Source organism: Propithecus coquereli, unplaced genomic scaffold (genome assembly GCF_000956105.1).
Source record: "Propithecus coquereli isolate 6110/MARCELLA unplaced genomic scaffold, Pcoq_1.0 Scaffold126, whole genome shotgun sequence".
Lineage (NCBI taxonomy): Eukaryota > Metazoa > Chordata > Mammalia > Primates > Indriidae > Propithecus > Propithecus coquereli.
This window is the reverse complement of record NW_012136747.1, coordinates 1419739-1421258: the sequence shown is the minus strand read 5'-3', so window position 1 is coordinate 1421258 and position 1520 is coordinate 1419739. Positions and strand designations below refer to the sequence as shown.

General features: G+C 39.3%; 1 protein-coding gene and 1 pseudogene across 1 annotated transcript in view; one reads left to right on the top strand and one right to left on the bottom strand.

Annotated features, from left to right (window-relative positions):
- WBP2NL (WBP2 N-terminal like) overlaps positions 1-1520 on the top strand; it is a 25579-nt gene that overhangs the window by 20429 nt on the left and 3630 nt on the right. The gene's annotated exons all lie outside the window — the stretch shown is intronic.
- LOC105805143 lies at positions 538-1300 on the bottom strand (annotated as a pseudogene).

The window sequence follows — 1520 nt, the reverse complement described above, 5'->3', positions numbered from 1 at the left end:
TCATTTTCTAAATGGATTGTTGGCTATTGGCTTCTTTACTGTTGAGTTTTGAGATTTCTTTATATATTCTATATCTTAATCCTTTGTCAGATATGTGGGTTATAAATATTTTCTCTAACTCTGTAGCTTGTCTTTTCATCCTCTTAATAGGGTCTTTTACAAATGAAAATATTTTATGTATGTATGTATGTATGTATTTGAGACAGGGTCTTGCTCTGTTGCCCCAACTGGAAGACTGGCGTGCAGCAGCACAATCATAGCTCACTGTAACCTTGAACTCCTGGGCTCAAGTGATCCTCCTGCCTTGGTCTCCCGAAGTGCTGGGGTTATAGGCCTGCGCCACTGCACCCAGCCTAATTTTGATGAAAATTTATCAATTTTTACTCTTATGGATTATGCTTTTCAAGTCAAATCTAAGAACTCTGCCTAGCCCTAGATCCTAAAGATTTTCTCCTATGATTTTATCTTTTCTGTCCTTTTCTTTCTTTCTATCTTTCTTTCTTTTTTAGTTCATGTCTTTTATTAACTCACATACAATTACTTGTCTCCTGGTTTATTGAAGCAGTAAATTAGACAACATTTGCCACAATAATGTCTATCAAAGTGGCTGGCCATAAAAATTCCAGAACCACATTCATCTGAAGGATACTCCCAGTGAAGGCAACTAATGTTGCCATTCTCATCCACCTTATAGTATTTCAGGACAGCCATCTTAACCTTCTTTCTCTTATGCTTATTCTTCTTGGGAGTGGTGTAAGACTTCTTCGTTTCCTTAGCACCAACACAAAGTCTCAACACAAGGTGAAGAGTGCACTCCTTTTGAATGTTGCAGTCAGAGTACATCCATCTTCCAGTTGCTTGCCAGCAAAAATTAGTCTTTGCTGATCAGGAGGAATTCCTTCCTTATCCTGGATCTTAGCCTTTACATTTTCTATTATATCCAAGGGTTCAACCTTGAGAGTGATGGTCTTCCCCGGTGGCAGTTCCACCGCAGGTGGTGGGTCAGAAAAAGCTCTTTTCTTTTCTTCTCTTTTCTTTTCGTTTTTGAGACAGGGTCTTGTTCTGTCACCCAGGCTGCAGTACAGTGGCATCACTGTAGCTCACTGCAACCTCAAACTCCTGGACTCAGGTGATCCTCCTGCCTCAGCCTCTTGAGTAGCTGAGACTACAGGTGTGCACCACCATGCCTGGCTAATTTTTAAATTTTTTTATAGAAACAGGGTCTTGCTATGTGGCTGGTCTCAAACAATCCTCCCACCTCAGCCTTCCAAAGTGCTAGAATCACAGGCATGTACCACATGACCCAGGTCCATATATATTTTAGAACTATCTTGTCTATGTGTATAAAAACCTTGCTGGGACTGTATATCACATTGAGGAGAATTGACATCTTCATATCTTCATTATGTTGAGTCTTCCAATCCATGGATACAGTATTTCTTGCCATCTATTTAGATCTTTGGTTTCTTTCATCAGCATTTTTAGTTTGAAATATACAAGTCTTGTACTTATTTTTTTTT